The sequence below is a fragment of the Athene noctua genome, chromosome 8, assembly GCF_965140245.1.
Source record: "Athene noctua chromosome 8, bAthNoc1.hap1.1, whole genome shotgun sequence".
In the NCBI taxonomy this organism is placed as follows: Eukaryota; Metazoa; Chordata; class Aves; order Strigiformes; family Strigidae; genus Athene; species Athene noctua.
In genome coordinates, this window is record NC_134044.1 from 29,295,283 (window position 1) to 29,323,078 (window position 27,796).

At 45.2% G+C, this 27,796-nt stretch overlaps 1 protein-coding gene across 1 annotated transcript in view; it reads right to left on the reverse strand.

The window, feature by feature from the left end:
- Positions 1 to 6,286: 6,286 nt before the first annotated feature.
- RAP2B (RAP2B, member of RAS oncogene family) overlaps positions 6,287 to 27,796 on the reverse strand; it is a 163,519-nt gene continuing 142,009 nt past the window's right edge. The window contains exon 2 of the mRNA XM_074912267.1: positions 6,287 to 6,375. The gene's annotated coding sequence lies outside the window, so the exon portion shown is untranslated. The remainder of the gene's footprint in view (positions 6,376 to 27,796) is intronic.

Sequence of the window (27,796 nt, forward strand, 5' to 3'; positions counted from 1 at the left end):
GCCTCTGTGCCACCCTGAACAAAACCTGAGGCGCAGACTCCGAAGGGAAGAGGGTTATCACCATCACCCTGCCTTGCCGCTGACTGGCACCAGGCATTATCTAACCGTGCTGGAATTAGCCTCGTTATTAACAGGTCACCAGACAAGATGACCACACACTGTAACACCTCAGCTAAAACCCTCCGCACAGAAAGCCAGAGGCACGAAGTACAAGGGGCTGCTTTTCCCATGCAGTTCTCAAAGGCTTCTCTGCTTTGACTGTGTTGGAATATTTCACGCAGTGTAAAGCTCAGGGAAAATCTCTGCAACCTAATGGTGTGAAAGTGCTTGTATCAGTAGAATTACCTTCAGCTGAGGAATAAGTTCTGTTTGTCTATACCCATTTATACCAGTATAATTTCAGCCACGTGAAGGAATAAATCACTAGAAGGAGAAGAAAAAAGATCACCTCTCACATTTAACTTATTACAGAGATGAGCTGTTCAACGACTGATCTTTCTGTACAAGCTCATTGTTTTCCTAACTTGTAGGTAAGAATTAATGAAAATACCTTTTATCTAAAGCTTGCAGGGCTCTGGAAGTGTTTTATTACAATGTAATACCATGAAAATTGAGACACAGTCAAAATCTGAAGAAAATTGAGACCCAGGCACAATCTAAATGAGCGCTGTAGAACAGCTTTGCACACTACAGAAAACCTGTGAATATTCTATGAGCATGCTATAGAAAAAGAATTTTTGCTTTTCTTGCCATCTGAAGTCGCCCACAGGCATGACCTTAGTTCTCTGGCAGTTTCAAATGTCTCTTTAAAGGTTCACCTGAACCAGCTTGCACTTTGCCTTTTTTCCCCCCACAGGACCCATATTCTTAAACAGCGATCTAGCACTGATGACAAGCAGCAGTATCTATGGGTGTGTCTCATTAGGTAGGCTGTTCAAATTTACAGAAGCATCCTTTGAGACAGAAAACCCCAAACTGTTAACAGAATAGCCACCAGCTGATATTATGGATTTGGTCCCATTTCATACACCATACAATGCATTTTATGGTACCATAATCATGAGGTTAAATGAAATTATTTGAATTTTTTATAAATAATTTTGGTATTTCAGAGGAAAAAAACACCTTTTTGTGGCATTTTGGAGAAAATGTGATTTAGAATTTTTACAGTGTTTTAGAATTTTCTTCTCTCCACAGGGCTATGGTGAAGAACACACAGTATCATTAAATACATGTGTCCTACTCACTGTATAAAACAAACAGCACAGAGATAATTTAACTGGCGTTTTTCGCCCCTGTATCCACAGGCAGCCGAAGGCAGCCCTGTCCCCATCACACTCCTGCACGCCCTCGGTGCCAGTCGCCCTGAGCCCGTGGCTGGGCTGGGAGAAGCCAGGATGGGATGAAGATGCCACTGGCGGGTCCCACCTGCCAGGCAGCACCTTCCATCCCAGCAGCGGGGCCCCTCAGCTCCTGACCTGTGGCACACAGGGAACGCAGGAATGCTGCTTTAACCTTACTACAAATAATTTATGCTTTCTGCATCAGGGGAGCACACGGACAGCCCGAAACGGGGAGTTGGTCAGCAGTGGTCTGCAACAGGCCCTTCCCAGGCTTAAAGTGGTCAAGTGGGGGATCCCCCACCCCCAGTTTCTGGCAGGGTCCAGAATAATTTACCCAGTTACGTAGTTTTGTTAAGAACTACGTAGGGAGGTATAATGGAATTTGTACAAAACCCAAACCCAAATGACATCTGGTCCTGCAAGGCTTCCAGCGCAGTACGACAGGCTTGAGGGCGTGAGATGGATTCTGAACATCCAGCACCGAATGCTTTGGTGGGGAGGGAAAATGCAGGGGCCTTGCAGCTTACAACCACAGCTTCAGGAATGGCAAAGTGTCAGGGATTTTTATTGTTTTTGGTGAAAATTAAATAAAGGCAGCAAATCTCTTAAAAGAACTAGCAGAAAACTCATGGCAGAATATGGCCTCACATGTTTATCCCATGTCTCTCCAGAAGTACTTGGAGCAGTTGCCATGTGTAAAAGCAAGCCAACCAGCTATTTTTAAACTCACTTGATTCAACACATATGGGCTAAATTCTGTTCGAAATAATGACCTTCTGATGTAGTTATTGAAATTGCCACTAGACAGAGCTGTTCATCTTATTTTTAACCTCAGAAATATTTGTAAGCCCAGTGATGTGCTACAAATCCAAGACGAGTTTGTATTACAGACTGCTTCAGAAAAATGGCACATGACTAACAACTGCATGGCATTTGCAGCCAGGGTTCTAGTTTTTGAACCACACTATATATAATCTTGTCACCGGAGCCGAGGGCTGCATCTGCGCCTCATAAATCCCCTAGTCATTCTCCAAGAGCTAGGGATAAAGAGATGACAGATGAAAAAAAACAAAACTGTTTTTTCCTTGATTAAACTACAGTGTATGTGGTGGACTTGAAAATAAGGAAAACATCTGGAGATCTAAAAGCACTGTGACAAGTCCCTGAGAGTTTACTGGCACATACATCTTGGCAGAATTTTGGAAAGGCGCAAACAACAGTACCTCTGAAAAAGAAAGTTTTAATTACAGGTGTAATAGTTAACACACATTCAGAAGGTCATTAAGCGTGAGTTCCAGCGGACTGGATTCCATGATTAAGACAATGCAAACTTGTTAAAATACAATATTGTAGTTTGAGCACTAGGAAACGGTGTGTCTTACTGTGTATGCTTCAGCCCCCACGTGCCCACTGCCCATCACAAAGCAGCAGTCCCTCCTGCCAAGTAATGCAGAAATGGCCCCAGAAATTAAATGCTTGTTGACATTCGTGGAGCTCTGCCAGTTTATATCAGCCAGTTACCTGGCCTTTTCTGATAAATCTAGGGTAAACCACATCTTCTTTAAAGAAAAGCAAGCACTCATTTTGGAAGGAACCAGAGAGAGATTAGCATTATCGCTGGTTCTCCTGGGCTCACACCCTGATTTGCATTGCAGGCAACCGGGAGCAGGAATTTCTGGAATTTCTGCAGCTGTAGCTACAGCATTGATTTCATCTTGTGATTGTGACTTAAACAGCTGTGAAGCCACAGCCAGCTCTTGCAGGCCAGCGTTCCTGTGCAGCCCACGTATAGAACAGGCTTGGTGTAAGCATTATCAAAAGTTTTAATTCATTTCCCTGCTGGTATTGGGCGTGGGTTTCTAGGCTCCATTTCAGTGTCAGGCACAGTAAGTGCTGAGGCAGGTAACTGCCTCTGCTGGACCTGGGACTCTAAGGACATGTAAAGGCTACAACAGGACAAACTGTCTACACCTCCCACTTCGGGACCTTAGATAATACATTTGTTGCTTAAGAATGTACCTGTAAAACCTCTGGTTCTTTCTTCTCGCTTACTCAGCTAAATCTTACTTCCACACTTATTTTCTGTCAGGCCTTGCCTTGGTCCCAACCCGTGTCTCCTCCCAGCGAGCGGCACGCTCCTCCGGCACGGCTGCGCAGGGCAGCCGCACAGCAGCCCTCAGAATACACCGTTGAGATCTCATTTATCCCCAAACCATCACTTGCCAATGCAGGCAGCCGAGTGACTTAAAGAGAGTGCTGGAAGCCGAAGCTGGAGAACAGCAAGTCCTGCTGTGTGAAAACCAGCCCGTGGCGGCAGAGCTCCACAGCGCGGCCCTGGAGGCGCCTGTGAGCGCGTCAGGTACAGGGCGCTGCGCCCACCGCCGCAGCCCCTGCCTCCAGTGCTGCCCCTCGAACTTACGGGGCTCCTGGCAGCTTTAATCACTGTCATTTCGACACTAACTTTGTTTGACAAAGCAATTAAGAGACAGCTTTGGGATTTTTAGGACTCCAAAATATTCCTGTATTTTTAAGGCACAAGTGAATATTGCTTTAGCATAAAGTTGTGTGGATTTTTTGAAAGATACTTTTTACAAGTTTGCAGTTGCATTTGTATTTCAAATGCCAACTGAACCCAGGCTTCTCCCCCATTTATCCTCCTACCATACCAAAGTCAGCGATATGGTTATCGGCGATAACCAGAGGGGAGACAAAAGTACTCAGTCTGACCTGGGGTTCCTTACTCGCCTTGAACAATAAACCAGGCACCGAATACAGTCTGGTTTTGCTCCGTCATCATTATTTCACCCCTCAAACACCGCTGGGACCCGAGGCCAAGACACACACGGCCTGCGGCGGTTCTGAGGCTCGCAGGGCAGAGCGGGGTGACGGGCAGCGGCGCTGGCTCTGGCGGCCAAGGCAGACAGGGCAGGGTCCTGCTCTCTGCCCGCTCCGGACAGAAGAGCTGAACTCCACCTTCTGCCCCGGGCAAAGTACAGGGGCACAGCCTAGCTATTAGCACATTAAAGGAGGCTCATTTAGAATTTGCGATTTCCAGCACTAATTAGTTCTGTAAAGCTTCTGAACACAGTGGCATTTCTTGAACCTATTACCTCCTCACCTCTCACAGCGTTTTTAGCTGAAAGCTAAAGTCATATTCAGGTGGAGATTAAAAAAAGGGAATGATGATCCCTTTGTCGGTTCCTCTGATATCTTTGGACACTGGCAAAGGAATAGTCAGATTCTGAAGATGTGTAAGGATAAAGAAGTCTGCAAGTGTAAGAGAGACACTGCAAGAAGGATGCAGACATGGGTACACGGCCCATAGGATCGAAAGGCAAAACTGTTGCCACGGCCAAATACAGAAGCCCTGGGCACTCTGGGTGGACAGACAGACTGAAGGAGACAGAATGAGGTACAAAAGAAAATCTGTTCTGCGTTACTAGCAGAACCTAAAAAAACTTAGAAAAGGCTTCATAGAGCAGTATGAACTTGTTCCTTAACTGACAGTTTTTTACTCCCTAGCAAGAATCTGAAGACTAGAAATCAACTCTCTCTTCTGTTCCCCCACCTCCTTTCCCCCAAATGCCAGCAAAACTCCGTGTATTGTCTTGGGGTCTGTTCATGTTAAACCCTAACATGATTCTGAAACTGTTTGCAGTTCAGCCGCCTTTGGTTCTCATTCTCATATTGCCAAAGCTGAAACCAGGACACACAGCTATCATGGTATAAAACCCTCGGGGTCTTTGAATACAGGTGATCCAAATGATTTTGTGCCTTTTGCAATTCAAAAATGTGACTTCTTTTTGAAGCCTTCCAGCACCTACATTTTTTTAGACATCCATTACTTGTAATGAAATTAGAGGCCAAGGCCAGATCCAGTTTTTTCAGATTAATGGGAGACCTCTCCTGAACGTGGATCATTCTGACCTCCTGTCTGGAAAGGACATTTAGAGCAGGTAGAGAGGTCAGCTGCACATTTCCTCTCCTACAACACCCTTTTTTTTTTAAAAAAAAAAAAAAAAAAAAAAAAAAGAACACAAGTTCTGCCCCCCCGCCCCTCCTGTGAAGATCTATCTGACACCATTTACGTCTCTTTCAATGGCTCTGCCCAGGAATTATGAGGTTTCGTGCAGTTTAACTCTGGAACCTGCCATTTCTCCATAAGGAACCCGGGGTCTCCACTCTGTGGTTTCCTGCCAGGCTCTGAACCTTCCCTCTGTAAATGAGTAACTCTGTGTATGTGTCGCCTGTGCAGACAAATACCTACTGACTGCGAGGAGCTCTGATCTCGCGGGGATGGGAACGGAACTGTGAGAGGGCAGACAGACTGAAGTGAAGTTCAGCCTTACTCACTCACAGGGATCATTCCTATTCCTTCTGCCTCTGCCCAGTGTTTTTATCTCTGTTGTCATATTTCTGTGGAGGTTTGTGAAAACAAATTTTAAGACTGTTAATGCTGGTGCCAAAGCCATTTGCACATACAATCTTTTGAAAAACATACTCGGAAAAATGACCTTGGAAAGATATTGCAATATGGATGCAATGAGCTTATTTTCTTCATACGTACCCAAGGCATCAGATGTTCATAAACTTCATAAATAGGGAAGGAATAAAGGAAATATTCATAAATAAAGGAAAATACATGCTGTGGATATTTTGGCTCTGTGACATTGCCAAAACCATCAAAACAGAAGGTTGTTTATTATCATCACTTAAAACAGTAACTCAGGAGTAGGAATTGACTTTACCTGGAACATTCCTCCTTTTTTATTTGAAATTAAGTTACTGCTCTGTTTTTCAAAATCTGATCAAAGCACAAGGTATAAACAAACATCCCCTCGCATGCTAACTAGGGAAGAAATGTTTCACTTTGTTCTAGCTCCTTCATCCTCTGCAACAGCTCAATGGAACTATGTCAGGAATTTAACATTACCTTGTGTGCCTGGAACCTGCTCTCCTGAAGCACAGTTTGCTGTGGGACTTCTGTGAGGACACCAACTCCCAACACTTGGGTTTCAGTCGCAAGGACGCACTATAAAAGCAGAAGAGGAGACTAAATCATCAGCAAAAGGAAATTATTAAAACCAGTTAACTCTCAATTGTGTAAGCACTGTGGTGATAATCTGACTGCAAACAAAAACCTTGCAAGTGGTTTAGAAAGTTACACATTGCCTTTCTACTGGGTTATGGGTTTTTTGCATTAAGATCATACGGGTATTTGAGGAAATCTCAGTCACAGTGACAAAATCTCATTTGTAATATAAGTATCTATTGTACTACCCTACTCAATGAAACCCTGCATTTCATACTGAGTCAGCATTTGCTGAGAGTATGATGTACCACAAAACAGTGGCAAACAAAGAACTAAATCTCTGACAGAAGTGTCAGTTAATTGCACAAACAGCCCTGTGATACAGGATTCAGAAACACCTGAAGAATGAGAATTTTCCAGCCCCCTATGTGTTTGTGCACATTTGCCAGTGTTAAGGATTAAGCACACTTCTGGAAGGGGTATGTGGGCTGTCCTTATTCTGTGCTCTTCTGTCTCCTAAATTATAGGACCAAGGTCAAACCAGTCACTTCTACGCTGTGAAACAGCTGGGTAATTCTTAAAGACAAAACGATAATTTGTGGCAATACAAAATTCAATTACAACTGCATCCTATTAACAGTGTCCTGCTTTTCCTCTAGTGTGTGCTACTGCCTCTGCATTCTTCCCCCTCCCCAGACATTTCTGCACCTCCCTATCTACTGTGACATCTTCTAGTTGACAACTAGACCTTAGAGCCACTGAGACCAGATCAATATTTGATACTCGTAAAGCCCAATATGGGAAAGCAGCATCTCCAGATTTTTCCATAGCCTGTGGCAAGCAATAAAATGCAATGTTCACTTTGAACAGCCTCAGCAGCTATGGCTAGAATTGCTGTTCTTTGACAATTAACCTTGGGCACTTTGATCCAGATGTGCCAGCAATCAAGGCTTGATTTAGGCCACTTCTCTGGCCATTAGGCTGTGAAGTATCTACCTGTTGGCTTCATATCATCTATGATTTAGCAGGAGAGAAGATAAAAAGGCTCAGAGAAAATACAGTTTTCTCACAAGGTATAAGCATGAAAACAGGGCAATGCACTTGAAAACAGGGCAACTGAACTTTTCTTACTAATGCCTTGAATCTACCCAGAACAACATTTTTGAAGAAGAGAATGTAACACAACCAAGAACGATGCGTATGGTATCTACCCTGAAAGACAGATTTCACTTGAATGGAAAGCAAACCACTGAAAGCAGAGTAATGCCACAGGAACAAGCAATTCCTCCTTTTATTGTTTTAGAAGCCATCTGAAATGGCTCGGTGGCCCAGCCAGATCCCACTCTGCTGCAGTACATGAGAGCACGGCTCAGCAGTAGGGCAACGACATTTATACTTGGAGGAAATGAGGGGATCTGATCCTCTTAAGAGATGCAGAAGACACACTTTCTAGTTTAAAAGCTGGGAGAAGGCAGTACAACAGGCAATCTGCTGGCACCTGTCTCAGCACAGCCCACAGCATTCCCCCACTACCACTTCGTGGCAGTGAAGCTCATGCTGTTCCCTGGAAAAGGGACAAGAAGAGAAAGTCAGGAGTTATCTACACAGGATCAGAAGGAAGATCAGCAAGAAGAGCAAGAGAGAAGGTGGCAGGCCAGCCACACGGATCCCTGGACACATGTGACGGTGGGTGGCTCAGCAGTGAGGCCACTGGAGATCTGCAGCTGCAGCAAAAGAACACAGCCTTAAAACCTGGGGCTGTGGGACAAGGGTGCTCTGTGAATATCCTCACTTCCCTAAGATGCAGCTTTCCTTTCACTGAAGACAGCTTGAGGGACTGCACGCTACAGCTGGAATGACACTGCCTGGGACTTTAACTCCTGAAGGGGAAGGCTCAGCTTTTTTTGCTCTCTCAACATGATCCAGTAGTAAAGAACCAGGCTGTGATGAAGATACAACTGACGACAGACCTGAGCACGATGCTGATGCTGTGCGTGCTCTGGTAGGGCAGCACGTACCTCGTGGGCGAGATGAGAAATGATGACACAAACATAACATGGCAAGGAGGCCGCCGCTGCCTCCACACCTGACATTTCCTCCAACACTCAATCTACGACTTCAGATCCTGTGCTCAAGTTGAACACTGACGATACTATTTCTTCTGCTCTTCACAGAGGTGTCCAGCGCTGTGTGGCCCCCTTCTCCCTTCTCAAAAACAACCAAACAATGAAAACCCCAGGAAACACAAACAGTGTTTGCTCTTGACTTTTTGGCCTTGAATAGAAGATTTTCAATCTGTGGCTGTTAGAGTCCTTTGCATGTGATTCTTAAAGGAACAGCACTGTGTGCATGCAGCAGGCATGGAATGTAAACTGATGTCATTTTGCTGTCACTATTGTTGGTATGATAATGCTCCTGATACCTGAACATGAAGCTCCATTCTGAGAAACAAATTCAAGAATATGCTTTCAGTTTTAGGAAAGTGACACCTATGACTTAACAAAAAATAAGTTCACAGAGTTTTGAGTTGATCTTGCCTTCTAGATATATCATGATTTTTAAAGGATATTTTTGCCTATGCCAGAAAAGAGAGACTAAAGCCTTGCCTATCTTTTTGGTTTCAAACAGCCTTCGCGAATACAGTAACTTGAAAAATGAAATTAAAATAAATAACCCACTTTGGGGCCCAAAGAGCAAATGCCATGCTTTATCTCTGTCCTATCATCACTCCTGGTACCTCTAACACCAAAAAGAGACGCACCTGAGCATCGCCCCACCGTCTACAGCACGATCCCCGAGCACAGGGCCCCAGCAGGGCCCCACTGCCACAGAGGAGCTGCTGTGATGGCGCCGTTCAGCTCAGGCCCCAGGGCTCTAGTCAGGATGCAAGTGCCTGGCTTGAGATTTTACTAGTTGCAGGCAATTTACAGTTCAGAACATAGTACAGCCTAAAAAATATTTGGTACAGCATAGAAGATATTTGGATCAACGCCAAGTTTAGATTAGGATGAAGCCCCTGAAGTGCTCAAGCTCAGAAGGCTGGCAACGGCCTCACTCTCCAGAGGTTCAAGGGTGGTTCTGTGGTGAAACCACCAGTGCTCTGGGAACATCCACCCTCTTTGGCCACAGTACCTGGAGGTCATTTACCTTCAGGTTGAATACCGTGGCCCCTCTTGATGCTGAGCTGACATCGGGGAGGTCACTGGGCTCAGAGATGGGGCACTAAGGTGCCCAAGCTCAGCAGAGTTAAACCACTGGACAGAATCTCAGCTCCTCGTTTCAGTAACTGCTGATGTGTAAAGTTTTATGCGTATCTGGTTTCTCAATTTCACCACCAAGTGGCACTACAGCAATTGCCATTCATTTCAGTCAGAAGAACCTGTGTCAGTCAGGTTTGGTTTTTTTCCTCTGCACTGAGTCACCAGCGATTACCCTCTGCTCATACCGTAAGAACCCCTGCAGAGGGTTCCCTTCGTTAAACTTGCATGAAGCATTTAGATGGGAGCTTCCTGCCTTGGTTACATGGCAAAACCACATTGTAGTACTTTTTCCTTAATCCATCTTCCAACTTTTGGCTAATCTGAACTAATGAAAAGTAAAGTTATGTATTTGCTTTAGCAGCATAGAAAGCACCAGAGTCACTAGTTACTGAGCAGGGAAACACAACTCCGTGAGAAAAAGCAAGAACATAGTCTGTCGAAAATCTACTACACTTTGTTCCTCTGAAGCCTTAATGGTTTGAGCCCACTGAAACTCCTGCAAAGATCTCCACTGATGTCAGCATCAGATAATGCTTTATATAATTAGACTTGCTGTTTTCTAACAGATAGCACTTAGCATCTCTACTGTACATTAAAGGCAGAACATGCTTTTTCTGTCAATCCAACCATCAGAAGTTTTACCCATTTACAAAACAATTCCAAGGACAGGTAGAACACCTCTCTCCCACTCTCTATGCACATGCACATTAATGCGCAAAGTTACTTAATGGCTTAATTCCATTACTGTTGTACCTGAACATGCCATCAGCTTTGATACTTCATAAAATCACAGAACGGTTTGGGCTGGAAGGGACCTCAAAGTCCATCCAGTGCCACCCCCTGCCCCGGGCAGGGCCACCTTCCACCAGCCCAGGTTGCCCAAAGCCCCGTCCAACCTGGCCTTGAACCCTTCCAGGGAGGGGGCAGCCACAGCTGCTCTGGGCAGCCTGTGCCAGGGCCTCACCCCCCTCACAGGGGAGAATTTCTCCCTTAGATCTCATCTAAATCTCCCTCTGTCAGTTTAAAACTGTTCCCCCTTGTCCTATCCCTCCCCCTGATGACGAGTCCCTCCCCCCTTTCCCGCAGCCCCTTTCAGCCCTGGGGGGCCGCTCTAAGGTCTCCCCGGAGCCTTCTCTTCCCCAGCTGAACCCCCCAACTCTCCCAGCCTGTCCTCACAGGGGGGCTCCAGCCCCCCCAGCATCTCCGTGGCCTCCTCTGGCCCTGCTCCAGCAGGTCCGTGTCCTTCTGTTGTTGGTGCCCCCGAGCTGGACCCAGCCCTGCAGGGGGGTCTCCCAGAGCGGAGCAGAGGGGAGAATCCCCCCCTGGCCCCGTGCCCACCCTGCTCTGGGTGCAGCCCAGCACACGGGGCCTTGCTGGGCTGCCAGTGCACGTTGCTGCCTCACAGGCAGTTTTCCATCCCCCAAGTCCTTGGGGGCTGCTCTCCATCCACTCCTCGCCCAGCCTGGGTTTGTGCTGGGGATTGCCCCGACCCATGGGCCGGACCTTGCACTTGCCCTTGTTGAACTCCATGAGGAGATCATGGCCCGTCTCTCCAGCCCTTGCCAGCTCTAAGGAACACCGTCGCGCCCCGTGCTGTGAGGAGGCAGTGCTACTGCAATGTGCTGGCCAAGGACTGACACCTGAAGCTTACCCAAACAGGGGGAAAACCAAAAAGAACATCTCTTTGCTTCCTAAGGAAAGGGGGTGTCTCGGTGTACATCACCCCACAGCCCTGCCAACGCGTAGGAACAGGGGCTGAGGCTTTACGTCTACTGGCAGTCTAAAACTTTTCCTTCTACTCTTGTGCTATCTCCCCCACCCAAACCCCAAGGAGCACAGGATTTGGTCATGAAACACTGGTACCAGGGGCTGTGCTGCATTAGACTCCCTTCTACCAGAACAAACCCTGTACTGGTAGGGCTGTCGGAGGCCGTGCAAGTGTCCAACTGGCAAAGGCCATCAGCTGGAATCACCCCAAAAGCGAGGGGAAAAAAAGCGATTTCTGTAGTAGTCCAATCCATTGTACCTCTGTCCTCATTCAGCCCCAGTTTCAAGGCAATGATCAGGCACTCTTCCTGGAAGAGCTTGCCAGAAATCCCAGATTTACTGGCAGTTTTGAGCGCTCTGGTACATCCACTGGGAATCTCCCCTCTTCCAGCTAGCCTCGTACAGGCCAGCTCCCCTGACCTGCATCCAGACACGCTATACTGCCGTCACAAGGATTATCTTTTTGGCTTGGCCCACCCGCTCTCCTGTTGCCTTCCTTACTACTGATAGCTGGATACAGCTGGCTCTGGCAGTCCTGCTCCCCCAGGCCAGCTGGCAAATGTCCTCCCCTACCAGCTTGCAGTTATCTTCTCCTCCTCATCCAAGAACTGGTTTTGGATGATTTGTTGCCACTGAAATGCTGCTGCTCTCAGCAACTGCCTGCCCCGTCTGTCAGCTGGAGCCAGCCTCGCCTGGCAGCGTCACGCAGGCAGGGCTTGGCAAGGGGACCCCAGCAACACAGAAGTCGTGATCCCACGCCTCATCTCACTGCAGTCACTAGAAAATAGCCCCCAGCTGCAGGGGGGGTAGAGCAGTGGAGTGAGAATTAAAGGAACCAAAATGGGAATGGAGAAGAGGCACAGAGAGGAGAAGCCAGATGCTCTCAGGAAAAGTTCCCAATAAAAGGAAGAGTTTATATAAAGAACAACCCAGAAATATGTTGGGTTTTTCAGCTGCATGAGACAGACCACAGGAGGGCTGCGGGGCTTGAAATCTTCCCAAACAGCCCCCCCAGCTGATGGGATGAAGGAGGAGGAGGAGGAGGAGGAGGAGGAAAGTCACCCAACATCTTTACTGCAGAGTTCAGTGGGGAAAACCAAAGCTAAGGCAAAAGCAAATGCTGCCCAGGAAGGCACGGCAAGGACTTCCCCCGATAGCCTCATTTCTATAAACCTCCCTTTGGGAAAGCTTTCCTTTAATGGATCTTGGAACAATTAGCAGAGTTCAGAGATTTGTAATGTGCTGGATGTGGGAAATCCGTAACTGCCCAACTGGGTATCAAATTTTCTTTCTCTGGCAGAGAGGGACTATCGACATAGCAGTAACCCAGCAATATGCACGTGGTATGCTGTTGAGGAGACACAAAAGCCTTGTACAGAAGAGGGCCACAGACGCTGCTCAAGGCTGGTTCATTACTGACTTGTAAATAGGTAAGAGAGCTTAATCAGTTTTATGGTATTAATCACCTTATTTTAGTAAAGAATCCATTTTTGCTATGTATGAGTAACAAGAGTGCAAGCTGGCCCTTACTACTGAGGACAGCAGAGTCTGAAATAAAATCAAATTGTTCTTGATGCCTGATCAGGCAACTAACTATCAGCTTGAACACTCCCTCTTTTAGAGCTCACTGCTTTAACAGTTCCTGTTATGCTAATGGCAATTTATCCTCAACCAGTCATCTCCTGATTACGTTTGATTAAGATCCACGGTTAGAGATACATTATGACAACAGTGTTATGACAAACTGATATAAAGTAATACTGTGAAAATGAAAGTTTACCTCTAAATAAGAAAAAAAACCAGTATTAAATGCATTAAATGTACGTATTTAAATAGAAACCATTTTCAGATAAATGAGAAGATTTAAAAATTTGAAAAATAAGGCAGGTATGAGAAAAGATTAATGTAAGGGCTACAGACACTATGAAGATCATCTAAAGCTCTGTTATTAGTACAGAATTAATGCGAAAAGAATCACATGAAATAATAATTTGTCTGTAATACCTGAAGGGGCAGGTATTTATACAAAATCTCTGCTGGAAGAAATATGCCAAAGCAATTTCTAACACTGTCAATAAAAGATAACGCAGCCCCTTTCCAAAGTGAAACAGGAATCAAGAGTTTAGGTGACTGATCTTTTGATCAGACTATCCAGGCACTTTAGTATCCTGTAAGCATTTGATACTTACAGGAGAAACAGAATTTACGTTCAGCTGAATGGGGAGAAAGTCCTTTGCCAAGTTCTGAGAAAATGGCCGGCAGCAAGACAGTGGCACTTTGGGGCAGGTGATTGTTTCTCTGCTCAACTTTTGAACAGCACCTGACAAGCGAGCTACCCTGCGTGATGCTGAGCCTTCCTGGACCTCATCTGACACAAACAATGACAGTAATGAACATTACAGATTAAAATACAGTTATTAACTAAGTGCTGTGTCTAATATACCTGTTCACTGTCCACTCAGCTAAAGCAACTGCACTACAGATAGTTCAGAAATATTACAAAAATTTCTGATTGAGCAATGTATAAGAACATATCTGAACACACTGTAGACTCCTATTGCTGAAAATGCTCTAAAATTAGTCTTGAGATAGAGAGAATAAAGGAGCCAACAGAGTTCAGCAACAAAGAGTGATATATTTCTTGCCACATCACATTCTCCTAATGCTTTAGCTTGCTCTGAAAAATATGAGCTCATCTTTTAATTGATCTGGGGTGCAGCACTACGAAATGACCAAAGTGTTTAAAACAGAAGATGCGTTGTGTGGGCTCATCCTCCCCCGCTGCAGTTAGAATATAGAAACACAAATGAACGATCTTGTTATGAATGAAACCTCAATCTGAAACCAAAAGGCCAAATAACCAGTGAAACAAGAGAGGGAAGCAAACTGTTATTTCTGAGGTTTATCAAGCAAGAGCAAGGCAACTGCTTACTCAACCTTACTACGTACTTCCTACACATCCGTGCCGTACACGGGACTTCACAAGCAAGCAAGGCGCCGCACTGTACCTATGACAGACGGGGCAAACACTCTGCTGCACAATGCTCAGTGGGAAAACCTCTCCTTCAGAAGAAAGATCACCAGCAGTCCCTGCTCACTCCGCTGCCCAGCGGTGGGCGTGAGCAGGGCGGGAGGCTGCGGTGCTCACCGCAGAACAGGAAGCCTGCAAGGACTCTCTTGGTGAGATTTATCCTGGGCACCACCTCAGGGGCTGCCAATGGTTTCCGAGCAGTGGGGTGAAACTCCACACGTACGGCTGAGGTGGAATCTGTCCCCTGATGTCCACCGCAGGGTACACCCTGACGCCATGGAGAAACGGGCCATCTGGTTAGCGATTAAATGTTTTCCAACTGAAAACAAAATGCAGGAAGTTTCGACAAACTCTGCTTAGAGAAAAGCTTTGTACTGCAACAACCTGCCCATGGGCTACAAGAGAAACCTTAATTCCAAGGGAATTTGGGGTTCTGGGTTTCAGATTCAAATTTATAAAGTTATTTTTACACTTTTGTAAATTTGGATGCGACATGGACAAGTGTGTCATGTAACTGTGGCCTCACTTGGGTAATTATTTGAACTAAATAGTAATTACCAGGGAAAAAACAAGTAACTGATGTGCCTGTCAGACCTGTCCTGTGGCAGGCTTTCTGCCAATTCACGTGAAATTCACAGTCCGTGGAGCCAAGCAAACCTTCTGCTCTTGACAAACCTGCATCCTTCTATACTGGCCACCTTTCTGTTAGAGAAGTGGAGAGAGATCATGGACTCACGGAGGTGCTCGCCCTATTCAGAAAGCACACACTTGCTTTCGAGAATTTAAATCAGTGGAAATTGCAGTAAACCTGAATGGCATCATGCCAGCTTTTCCTCCTAGATGTAACTAGCCGGCTTCCCATAGCAGATTTTTATAATGCAGTTACATATGAGTATCACCAGCTAAAACGCTAAATGCATTTTAATACACATAAGACACTTAACACTTTCTGGCCACAAGCCGCCGTTACCACAAAGTGTAAAGCTCTAGCAGTACGGCATGACAGCAGATTCCTCACAAGCCACCACCTATAGTAAATTGTTATTATTTATTATCTTTTTTTTAATGAAACTGGTATCTTTATAATCACATTATTCCAGATTAAACGTTACTCTGCTGGAAAAGGTAGTTCATGAAGATAGTAGAATAGCACAATGAAGATAGCAGAAAATCTGACTGAAAATAAGTCATTTTTGTTACTTTTAACAAATACGCTCTTTCAAAATGAATCCGAAATTTGCTCTCCAGGTTTTCCTTGAGTCAGAAAACATCTGACACTGCACTTAGGAATTCCTAGCATGTGATAAATACAACAGTCAAATAACATAGTGCAACTAACCTGGCACAAGATTTCTAAAAGGGCTCTGACCTCTCAATCTGTCAAGCTAATTAGGAAGATCAGACAGCCATTAATACTGCAGTCCCCCCGGGATGCAGGACGTGCTATTAACACAGTATGACACGGGAGCCTGCAGTGGTGCGAAGCTCTGGGGGGTGTCTCCGTACCAAACTGCAGCAAGTGTGAAAGCAGCCACACAGCTCATTCATCACGGGCTGTCAGCTGCACCTCCACTGTCAAATGGGATGCCATACCGAATTAATTATTCAGAATCAGCAGCCCAAGAAAAGCAGTCATCAACATCCCCTCACATTTCATTTATAACTACTAGCCTTATGCCTCCCAAACAGGGAAGATACATCCTCTGAAATTCTTGCAATTGGAAGTAGGATAAAAAGCTAAGAGCTTCGGGAAGTGAACGTGATCACCCTGGTGCTGGGGGAGATGGAACCAGCACCCACGTGCCTTCTCCACGGCCAGCCAGCCCTGCACTGACCCACCCCGAGGCTGGGCACCCTGCAGGGCAAGCCCAGGGAAGGATGATTTCTGTTCTGCCTTCTCTTGCCAACCCAGGGGATCATCTCATTAAAACTTAATACAGGCTGTCTCAGATCCATCTGGAGTGGGCTTTTCCTGAGCTTGGTAACAAGTGCAACGGGGCCAAACGTTGAAAGGACACAAGAAGAGGTGTCAGAGCAAACACACACATTAATAATAGTCCCTAAGCCCAAGTGCTCCGTACTCAGAGGTCTGGGCACTGGAATGGCTGGAAGCCTGACACAGTCCATTTATGGGGGCTTTTCGGTGATGATGTCAAGAACAAAGGACGTTGGGATGATTCTCCTGGGGCACCTAAAGGGCAATTCTGCCTGCAACAGTAACTAGGCAGCAGCCAACATGCTGTCAGACCAGCTCGGCAGGAAGAGACTTCAGGCAATCAGTGCAAGTGCAGGCAGCGGGGACAGAGCGCTGGGAGGTCAGGGCAGGATATGAGAAAGTGAAGAGGAGCTTTGGGTGAGCTCTTAGCTGGCAGCAAAAGCTGCTGTCATTCAGTATGCTTTGAAGCTATTGCTGTTCACTTAGTTTTTAACAGGAATCAGAAAAGCAATATTATTTTTACTTGCTATCGCTTTGTTACACTTGCCATCTAACTTGATTCATGGTAATCCTTTTACTACAGCCATCTGCCAATTTGCAGTAAATTACTCAGACATGCTGAGCCTCTCTGGTTGCACCAGAATGTTAATCTGAACCATCTAGGCCTGCTTTTCATCAGCCAGAGCAGTGTGTGCCCTTTCATTGTCACTGCTGAACACATTTCCCAAAATGGACCAAAATGAAGGACCTACTGTACGAGGCTTTTCTTTTGATCTACCAAGAATGCTTGATCCTTCCATTCTCAATGATTAAGCAGACCCTGGGATATGCTACTCTCATTTTTTAGCTGAGGTTAAATGTATTTTTAGCTACAATTTATAGTACATTTCTGTAAATAAGCACCCTTTTGCTTTAGTTATTTTCTCCATATCATTACAAAGTAAGATGGATTTCCAAAGCTTTGAAGACAAAATGAATAGTGCTCCGGATATTTAAACTCATTTACGTTCAGGCAGTTAATGAAAGTGCAGATCCACCCCTTAAGTTGCAGCTGTTCAGGGCCTGCTGTGTCTTTGCCTTCTCCCTCATTTGGAGAGACAGGTTATGACTTATATCCCTAGAGAATTGGGAAAGATTTTTTTGTCACATTTTTGTCATCAGCAGTTGAAGACAGTAAGGAATTGCATGAACCTTCTAGAGAAAACAAAGCATTTTCTCATGTCAAAACCTGGCCAAAACTTTGCTGCTGATTAAGCAGATGTCTTGCTCATGAAGGGGGCCTTCAGAGATGAAGTGCTAAGCGAAGATTGTCTTTTGTAGCAGGCGTGCCAAGAACAGGGCTGACATCTGGAGCTGAGCTGTGAGGGGCCAGCTTTGTTCTGTCAGCAAAATTATATTGAAATATATGTCTGCATTCCTGCAGAATCAGAAAGCAAGGACAGCTATTATTCAATGATTAGGGCCTACGGAGCACATATCCACCTATCTTGCTTTAGCTTTCTGATTTAAACTTAGAGGGTGGTGCAAACCAGACTGGCTTCATTTAATCCTCAGGCAACACTGAAACTCCAGTGTTATTTGAATAAATTCATCCTCAGCTAAGTTCCCACCCTGCACAAAGGAAGGCTTTGGGCATTCAAAAGGAGAAAAGCAGCTCCAGCCCAATACGTAAGATAAACTGGATTCATTAGTTATGTCTTTGTGTGCGCTTCTAACGGCAAGTGATTTCCGTTCCAAGCGGTACCCAGAGATGCCGTCTGAGACTGGAGGGTGGGATTAATCCTTCGCAGCCTTCCACCAGCTTTGGTCAGGAGGTCATAGGCACAAAAGCATTTCGCTTCCCAATAAAGCCATTGCTAACCCTAAGCAAATCGAACTAGTAGGCAGGAGTGCCCCAGAGGCTGGGCAGGAGATGCTGCTCAGCTTTAATCCATGGGAGGGATTATTGACACATCAAGGTTGTCTAAATGGCTTAACACGCCCTAATGCCGCCCAAACCTCCCGCTACTTGGAACACTGTGAGACCTACACAGATGCACATTATGGGATTTTCAGTGTTAGAGGGGGAATAAAAGGAAACAGCAAATGCTTTCCAGCTGGCATATTTAAATGCTCTTCATCTTCCTCTGAGACATGTGCAGGTTAATTTCAGCTGATGACAGATCTCTCATCCAAATGTTGCTCCAGATAACACAAAGTCATTACACTTACCCTGCCACAAACCTAAACAAGGCAACATTCTTAAAATCATATGTCTGTATGACTGCAATCATAACTGACACAAATATATTAACCTTAAACACAGAAACAAAGCGCAAGGTTTGAACCCAGTGCCTTGAACGAATTACACCCTTCCATCAAGAAGCCTCGGGAGTTACGCACCGAGGGAGTTAACACCTTAGAGCCCAGCTGGTTTAGGCTGTGCTATCTACGTCCTGCTGCCTACAATTATCATAAGAAATTGGCTGGCTGCTAAAGCTAAGCGCCAGATATGGACCATATGGCAACAATGCACCATACAATTAAGAATAATACATACGCAGAGAATTAATGTCCTACAATTGCCAGAGGCTCCCACACACTGAAGAGGAACCAGAATGGGCCCCACGGCCGTGCAGTCCTGTACATTTTTTTCACCTTTCTGGAAGGTGCCAAGCTCTGTGCACAGCTGCAGGGTGGACATGTGGGTTACCCTGTGCACAGAGGAACAGCCGGTGCTTTGAGAACCTGCTCTGTGCTCCTCAGGCTCACGAAATATTTCTTCAGCAGGGAAGTCAGGACCAGACCCCCCTGTGGCATCTCATGGGTCCCGTATGACTCCCCACTCACCGAACACACAGAGCCCTACAACCAGTGACGCAGCCTCAGCACACACACAGTGGACACCAGACTGGTAAGTTCATAGGGATCAAGGGCACTGGGAAGTGAAGTACATAAATACTAGCCTGAGAAAACAAAGAAAATAAACCCAACTAGTTCTATTATTTATCGGCATTATTTTCAAGAGTTGTAAACTTTTAATGAGCATTTAAAATGAAACTTTCAGAAACCACAAAGGCTCCTGAAACTATCCCTCCGGGATAAAAATTACAGGGTAGAAATAAAGTGAGTATTACTCACTGTTTTCTCTAGTCAATGCAAAAGAGTAATTTTATTTATTTTTGGTTTTGTTCAGCAGTTTTCACCTTTACATTTATAAAATACTGAAAATGAAAAATCTTTTGGCTGTCAAGGGGAAAAAGACTTGCAGTTTATTAACAATGGGGTTAGATAAATATGTTCCTATAGGAAAGTGAGAAGTGCCTTGAAAACTAATGCTAAGTGACTAAAAGTAGGCAGGTGTTACTTCACCCGCGGTCCATGCTGGGACACCTCTGCACCAGGAGCTGCAAGAGAGGGGCTGAGCCCTGTGCCCGCTGGGCCGGGCAGCTCCGGCCTCCGAGCCGCGCGGGAGAGGCCTGGCAGCACGGCTGGCCACCGACCAGGGCTCCTCTGCCTCGGGCACCGCCGGGGCTGGCCAAGGCTGCCTCTGTCTCTGCACCAGAAGGACTTTCTGATTTGCACTTTCTGTCAGCACTGCGGCCCATGAGTCAGACTGACCAGAGAGTTGTCCATGCTCTTCCTTCTGCACTAGTCTGACATACAGCTTCAGCTGCCTTAGCAGAGTTTTTCCACGTTTGAATGGATGAAAGAAGTGAGCCTGACGTGTCATCCAGAAGGGAGCGCAAAGCCAGGCTAGCAGAGCAAGGGCAGGAAGGGATATTGCAGATATAACGCCAGGCTGCTGGGAGACTATACTTAATCAGTTGAAAAAAGAATCTAGTAGTGAATGATAATCCCAGAGGACGAAAGACCCACAATGATCTATCAGCCAAAGACCATCAACTGAATGGTCTGACTTAGATTCACAACTTAACCTTCTGTCACAAGTCAGAGTCTACGAATTTTTTCATAAACACATTCCACCGTAAGAGGTAGACAAATACAGGTTTTTTCAGCAATATGACTGAGGCGTGATCCAAACTCTGAAGCAGATGCCCACGATCAACCCCAAAATGGCTTTAACGCACATAATTCATTACAACAAACACAAATTAGTGCACATGAATGCCTTCTGACTCTTAACAGAAATGCACATTTGCTATAGCCTTCATCTAACACACTTGAAGAGTAAATCAAGGAAGCCCTGCCAAAATATTTCGTCCCAAGCTCTGTGGTTGCCTTGAGGAAACTCAGAGAAGACTCTGTGTTGTTACACACGTACTTGCCCGGTAGCATTCATGGCAGCCCAAGCAAATCAGAAAAGGGACACAGTTAAGAGACAGGGCACCACAGCAGCAGCATGGGAGTCTTCTGTAGGTGCAACAATTTTTAGGAAACCTCTGCCTTTGTTTCACTGTCGCCCTCTCTTCTACGTGCCAGTTTAGACAAGAAGCTCTTCAACACAGAAATGTGGAGTATCTGTCAATGCAGCCCCTCAGTTGCTGGGACACGGCAACGTCTGGGGCCTGTGAGTGTTTGTGTAACACAGATCAGTGAAAACAGCCAGTTCCTCCCAGGACAAACTAATACCCGTTTGCTTCCATCTACAAAAAGATTGATGCATCACACTATATACATTGATTGTATATGCCACTGCTAATATGTATCTCCTCTTTCAGTGTATGCCTAATGAAGTTTTTCTAGGTATGATATTAACCTTTCCACCTACTAACAGGCAAAATCAAGATATATTCCTTACATAAAAGTGAAAGGTCAGTGTCCTTCTGAATCATTTATCTAAATAATAAATATTAAGACAATGATATTGGCTTACAAAGATAAAACCTCTAGGATGCAATTAACCAAAATAATTACAAAAACTATAACTAACAACAAAATGCAAACTCCTTTTTATCAATCAGTCCTAGACTTTCCAGTAATGCAGTAAACAATGATCAAAATTGTGCCAAACCTAAGAGCTCCTGTAACTAATTAAAGTGAGGCATCTCAATAGAAGTATGGAAAAGAACTGAAAACAGGAAACCTGAAAAATGTTACTACTTTCAAACTGAACCTGCTCACATATAATTCAAAGAACAAAGTCCAAGTGGACTGTAATCAAAGTCCATAGACAGAAACAGAAAAAGCTGCAGCACAGAGACCATTTCCTATCCAGCAGGATAGCTGGGATTAGCCAGCTGAAAAGGAATGTACTCCTGGGGAAGGAGCAGCTTTTACAATTACCACTTTGTCATGCTCTTCATTAAATAATTCAGGAATGTGTAACACCATTTGCTTACTTCACAATTAAATTACAAAATAAATCCCCTGAGGCCAAAGCAATATTGCAGTATCACCCATCCCCTATAGTTCCATTTATAACTCCAGGGCACCAGATCTCATTATAAACCACCACATATTTTTAAAAGCCCCATCAAAGCCACTGTTTTATTGAGTCTGACTGATGACTCCATGGTAATAAGTGATGTGCTCCAAAGAATCTGGTGTCTGCATAAAGGAAGCAGGATGAGACATCTTCCTGGCTGGCTGGGTGAAGAGGTACCGGACATCCTGAGGAACGCTGGGGAATTCCCCTCCTTGTAGTCACACAGTAGAGCAAATGACATCATTAAGAGAAACGCAGATGTGTCCCTGAATGGCTCAAGGGCTTGAGATGAAGGAGAAAGAGCTGGGGCTATACTCCAGCTAGACAGAAGTGCAAAAAGAGGGGCAAACTAAGTCCCTGACAGATCCATGGACAAACAGCTGAGGCTGGTATTGCTGGCAAAAATGGCAGGAGCCAACAACCCAAGACTGCTAGATTTGTCATGAAAAACATGGCAAAGGCACAGCTGACCAGGGGTGGTGTCCAAGAGTCACCCTGTTACTGCCGTGGCACGGGGAGCAGTTCAGCAGAGCACAGAGCCCTTGCCCAAGCGCGTGCCCATCGCCTGTGCCGGCTGCTCCAGGACTCTCTGGCCTTTCGTGGTGCCCTCTCAGCCCCCCCATCGATCACTGCAGTGCTGCTGGCATCTTCCCACCTCTCAGAGAGAGCACTCACCAAGGTCTTGCTGCCACTTCTCCCCCGGACTGCTCCTCCCCTCCCACTGCCTCACATTTGTACGAAACCAAATCTCAGCCTTGCTGCTTCCCAGGCCTCCAGGCAAGAGCGCTGCTGCCCAGGCCAGGAGTCAGTGCCCCAGCACACAGGCTGTGCCCAAGAGGACTCTGCCACGTTCCCACATTTGGCTGCCGCGGAGGACACTCCGGACACTGCCACCATGATTAGGTCCATCAGCTTTGACAATGTTACTTTGAGAGGGATGGATACCTGGCAAAGACTGAAATGTCATTCTGTACTAGACAGGTTAAAACTTTCCTTTGTCAGTTTAAGTACATCTTAGTTCACAGGGTCATCGTGGAATTACTAAGGGAACAAGTGTTAACGCTACCGGAGCCGGAGGGAGGAGACTTTTGAAGTGCAAAGACCTTCCCGGGTGATTCGGGCTGTGCAGATCCAGCCTGTCAGACTGAATCCCACAAAGCCCCTGCACCACCTCTGAAAGAACGGGCAGCTCTCACACAGCTTGTAAAGCAGCCTCGACACTCTCACTCGTACAATGCTCTCTTGCTTGCCTGTCCCGCCCACTGTTCGAGCTCCAAAACTCTTGAATCCTCCATCACGAGGCTACAGGTGAGCATGCCAATACAGAAAGGGTCATTTGGCCTTATGGAAAAGGCTAGAACAAAACTGTGTACCCTGAAGTCATTTGCCGTAAAATACTGTTGACAACAGAATGGCTCATGACATCAATCTGCACGCAGTGTCTGGTACTATTTCTCTGACAACCCAAAATTAATCGAGAACAGTAAGAGATGATGTAAAAATATAGCTTTACAATATGTGACTAACTGCAGTAAAGCATATGTGTTGCACTCAGTATGAAAACATATAGTCTATCTTCATCGTACTGAGTATGGGCCAAGCAATAGAAAATTCAGATTGTGTTTTGCTGAGAGAAATGCAGAAAATATGAGATATGCAGAGGTGTTTGTCATGTCCTGTCTCTGCTAATGAAGATCACGTGAGTTCTTGTCTCTCTGTGCTCTCTCCCAGGGGACTAATGATCATGAGATCACATCAACAAAGCTGAAAAGCAGATGCAGCACTTCATTTCTTGTAGAAATGCAAAGCAATGAGAAAGTGGAGCAGAGAGACACAGGCTGCACTTCGGATCTTTGGAACTTCATGGGGCATTGTACTCCAATTTACGAAGGGCAATAAATCAGCCACAGACATCTCTCTGCATCAGTTATGCTGTCTGTGGAGATTTGACAGGAGCAAGAGGAGCGATAACATGGAGGTATAATGTGACGCTGTGGCAGAAAAGGTGCCACAGCTGTATGGCTACAAACACATAAAAAAAGGAAAGGAGATGGTTCTTTCAGAATGGGAAAGGAAACTGGATTTGTCATCAAATTAACATTAATCCCTAGACCCGAAACGCCAACAAAATATTCTGAAATGACTCTTCAGTGAGGATTCAGTGTCCCAGGGGAATAAGCAATGGGATTTGTAGACTGTAGAGGAACATGGTCAGACTCCAGCCCAGGGGGTAGTAAGAGAAAGTCATTTCACAGATGTGCAGCAATCTATTTGAAATATTAGAGATTGCAGATGATGGAACTGGTTTAGAATGAATTAACAAACAGGCCCATACAGGGGTGTGATGCGTCACTTAAGATGCGAGGACTGCCGGGAGGATGTTTAATCTAAATGTCACAATGAAACGCAGAGCTCTGCTCTCTGAATTGTTATCACATTGCATTTGGACAGAACTTTGTGTTTTCAGTTTAGTCAGTGATATATAAGGCTTTGTCATAACAGTATCTGGGATAATGATTGCTGTCATGCTGGTCATAAAGAAAGCTAAACAGAGTAGAAAGAAAAGCCCACTGCATTTCCAGAAGACTGATTCTTCATTTCTCCACATGTAACATTATGTACACAGGAAACAAAGATTGTGCAAGTAGCTCATTCTACCAGGGGAACAGCCAGATTCTACTTAAATGCACTGTTTATTAAATGCCTTCACCAGTGTTCAGTGAAATCAGACACAATTCCTACTGACTTCAACAGACAGGATCATGCTCTCACAGCCCGATCTGAAGACAACAAAAGCCAACAGAAGATGCTCATTGATTTCAGCAGACTTTAGATCAGGTCAGGATCTCAACCATTCACCATCGCATATAAGGCAATTTTGCCATCTAAATGGAAATGAAATAACTTTTCCCCTCATAGCATCAGGAGAAATTCAGGGCATAATTGATGAAAAAGCAAGATTCAGTCAGAAAAATTATGTTGTCTTTTGGTGAGGAAGAACAGTATCTTGGAAACAAGAAACACCCATAAACAAAACACTTGAAGAGAAACTTGATACTAATCATATGCTAAAGAAAAAAAGCAATGAAGACTAAACCCCTCTTGCCTATGTGCCTGCTATCTCATAATAGGAAGCTGTGGTAAGGATGCTACAGTATTATCAGAGTCATCACCTAAATAAGCATATTCTGAGCAAAAGACTGTCTTTGCACTTGCCTGGTTTCTTGGAGGAGCAGCTGAATAATTAATACCAGAACCAGAGGTACAATGTTAAAAGAACTGAAATAGGAAGAATGATCAGCAAAATGGAGCTACACCTGAGCACTTAAGTTTTTCTTGTATCTTAAATAGAATTTTATCAAATAATAATTTGATCAACAAATATAATACAAATTATAATTTATCCTGCAGCTTTACATAAAAGACCAATATAATGTACTACAGACTCTGTTTGACTTAATCACAAAGGGTAGGGATTCACCAGCCTGCGGCCTTGGCACCCTGACACACTGCTGCGTTTGCCTCTCCAGCTCCAACGCTCCCGAGTCACTGACACGTGACTGGGGCAGCTAATCATGGCATCTTAAAAGGAACCAGTACAGAAAACAAACCTGTCACCAAAATTATTTGGTGATGTATTATACTGTAAACTCTCTGTTGCTCTGCTTGCTGTGTAGTTAAACATTTTGTCAACATACCGTCAAACACGGACTAGGATTGTGAGAGGTAAACCCTGCACTGCCGCCAGCGCGGGGCTCCGGGCCCTACCTCATCCTGCGGTGTTTGTCTCCTACCCGCACCAAAATGCACAAGCACATCTCCCCCACCGAGAAGCCCCGGTTCTGATCTACGGCCACAGCTCCCCATGAAAAGGTAGGCTGCTTCTCTTTGTCACGCGGGGATGCACTGGCAAAGCCATGAGGTAACAAAACTATTGCTGAAGCTGTTCTCCACCTGACCCGGACAGACGAGAGAGAAGAGCTGGCAGCTAATGACAAAGTTCATGAGGAGGAGGAACTGGATTGGATTAATTTCTTCATAACACTGATTGACTTGGACAGCACATTTCACTAACATTTATGCTACAGTGAAACCTAATTATGATTTCACTGAGTGACAGGATAATATGACAGAAAACATACAACCGAATTTTGAAAGGGCAACTTAGGTCACTGTAATTGCTTGATAATTACTTTTCAGTCTTACCCGAGCAGTTCAATATATACACGGTCAAATGAAGATCTGAAACTGCATCAATAAGCACCATCCGAAGGACATTCTTGCACCTCATGTGTCACTTTTCCCACTGCGTGCAAATGGTAACAAGCGGGAGCTGCGGACGGCTCCTTCCGAGTGCTCCCCACGTGAACTGGGCCTGTGTTGGCTTGTCCTGTAACAGTCACCCGCTAGACACTGTCTTTTTGCCCCAGGGCAGCATTCTAATGTGTTCCACGCCACCAAAGCTTTTACTCCGCTAATGCTTCTGGGTGTTTGGCTTTGACATTGATTAAAGGATTAAAGGCACAACTTTGTCAATCAGTTAGGCTAGCAGAAGAGACTCCTGTTTCTGAGAGCTGAAGATACTTTCTACTGAAAAGATCTCAAAGGAGAATGTGAATGAGTCAAAGAGGTTCAGACATATGTCTCATCTTACTGTTTTGATTTCAGCTTTAACAAAAGCATTTGTGAATATAGCAGAGGGATGAAGAGAAAGATAAATGCAGGCAGGTTTTCATAATCTTTGAGGGCACAGAACAGCACATGGTTCTCACATTGCATGAGAGGAAAGGGTGGCTGCGGAAAGCAGCTTTTTACAACTCTTGTCCTACACACATTGAACGCAGCCAGTATCATTGTCAAAGAGAAGATCAGAGAGAACTTCTGTGATGCAAAACTGTATGTACTTTTCCTTCTGGACTGTGCTGAACACAGCAGTTATCCTTTACATTAGCTGATAAGAAAATATTCTCTTACAGATAAACTTCCATTTTCACAGAAACAACATACAGGATTATAATACAAGACAACATCCCACTGTAATGCAAAATGAGAATTTATTAAAGAGAACTACAGAATAATTGATCTGGTGAACGCCTACAAGGGCAGTTCACGCCAGATCTCGGCTGTCCCGGACAGAGCCGGCCCCAGCTGAGGCAGAACAAAGCAAGCAGGACGGTGCCTTCAGGAGGCTGCAGCGCTGAGGAACCCCTGTGCCCACGCTCCGCTCCTGCTCCCCTCTCCAGGCAGGGCTTGGGCAGGGAGCCCAGCGGAGCCCAGAGAGCTGGGCAGGGACAGGCAGGGGCAGGCAGCCTTCACCCGCTTCCCAGCTGCAGCAGCAGTCCCCGTGGCTCAGTTCTTTCCTGGCTGCTCTCTTCAGCTCCAGCATTCCAGAATCTGTGCCAGCATGTTGCAGGGTCTTTATAGTTCTGCACCCCCCTGCAAAGTTCTGCTCAACTTCATGTTTGGATGAGTATTTAAATGCTGCTGCTAAAAATGGTCAATACTGGTTTATTTAGATTTACATTTAAAAAGTAAAACATTATAAAATGCATGTGAATTTAGCATCCAGCATTAGAGCAGTATATGTCTGATGGTGTTTGAAAAACTGTCCATGTGTCAAGTTCAGAACAAAATCTGAATCCAAGAGGGTTTTGTGCAGGTAATCAGCAAGAGCAGTGGCCAGCAGTAGCTGGGTTTGGTAAAAACAACTCTTGACAAACCTCACCCTGTGAATCTGCTCATACTAGAAGATATACCTTAGTACTTAGTACTAAGTACTTCTTTAGTACTTCTTTAAGTACTTAAGTTAGTTACTTTAGTACTTTAGTACTTCTTTAAGCATCACATCAAGTACTGTATCACTTCGAGTCAAAGCCATGCACATCCTGTCAAACCCCTACCCACCATGCGCTGAATTCATAATAAATATTTCAAACATTGCATTTCGGGCGAGCACTTTTTTTGTTTCTTACAAAACTGCCTTCTGAAAGGCTTGCTCCTCTGTTGGAACCCCGGCGTTTTCAGTGCTGACTGAAGCAAGGCCAGAGCCCCAGCCTGCC